The sequence below is a fragment of the Echinops telfairi genome, unplaced genomic scaffold (assembly GCF_000313985.2).
Source record: "Echinops telfairi isolate 266 unplaced genomic scaffold, ASM31398v2 ScPeMD7_10;HRSCAF=50, whole genome shotgun sequence".
Taxonomy (NCBI): Eukaryota; Metazoa; Chordata; class Mammalia; order Afrosoricida; family Tenrecidae; genus Echinops; species Echinops telfairi.
The window spans coordinates 5,149,474-5,150,485 of record NW_022103907.1 but is presented as its reverse complement, the minus strand read 5'-3'; the positions used below and the strand labels follow the sequence as shown (position 1 = coordinate 5,150,485).

The window sequence follows — 1,012 nt, the reverse complement described above, 5'->3', positions numbered from 1 at the left end:
GCCCTTCAGACCTCTCTACTGATCCCCTGCCTTGCATTATTTTTTAGTAGTTAATCTGAATATACACATTTAGGTTATCCCAATATTCTGAATATTACATGACTTGTACTAATTATAAAACACTTCGAATGTTTTTATACATCCTATAATTAGTACTCTTTTATCATCTAGTATATGAGTATATGTTATAAGCTTACTTTAAATATGACTTTTAAAGCTTCTGCTTTAAATAATATGACTTCTAAAAATATTCTTTAGAAAGAAAAATATGCAATATTAATACAAGAGGATTTAAAAGTCTATGGAAAACTAGAATCAAAAGACAGTTGTTTCCCTTAAACTTTTTTAATCCCTCTCATATTCACATATCTCTAATTTTCAGTATTTTTATATCTTTTTATAGATCTAAATTCTAATCTCAGTGTCAGTTCAGCCTGAAAAATTTATTATTTATTGTAGTGTACTGTCTACTGGTCATATATTCTCTCCATTTTCTCTTAATCGATCTACAATACTCTATTTTTGCTTCATCAAATATAGAATTGTTTGATTCATGTTTTTTGTTCAAGCACTTTGAAAATATACTTGCAATGTCTTGTGGCATCTACAGTTTCTGATAAGTGAGCTACTGCTTACATTAATTATTGCTACGCTGTTTAACTGTCTTTTTTCCCTATTTGCTGTGAAGATTACCTTTCTTTCCATTTTTATGCTATGTCTATGAATGGGTTTATATGTATATTCTTGTCTTCTATTAAATGTGACATTACAACATCATTCCTTCAAATATTTTCTGATTCTTACTTTCTCTCCTATTATTATATTCCAATTACAAACATGTTAAAGCTTTATTTGCTTTTCTTGCAGACCTCTAAGGCATTGTTTTTTTAATCATTTTTTTAAAAATGTGGAACGTTTCATGAATTTGCATGTTATCCTTGTGCAGGGGCCATGCTAATCTTCTCTGTATCTTTCCAATTTTAGTATATGTGCTGCTGAAGCAAGCACCTTT

General features: G+C 29.1%; 1 protein-coding gene and 1 non-coding gene across 2 annotated transcripts in view; both read right to left on the bottom strand.

Annotated features, from left to right (window-relative positions):
• The window catches only part of SPAST (spastin), an 85,369-nt gene that overhangs the window by 51,720 nt on the left and 32,637 nt on the right, over positions 1–1,012 (bottom strand). The window lies entirely within an intron of this gene.
• LOC115868447 lies at positions 902–1,008 on the bottom strand. The gene has a single exon (XR_004045599.1). It is a non-coding gene; the product is annotated as a U6 spliceosomal RNA (small nuclear RNA).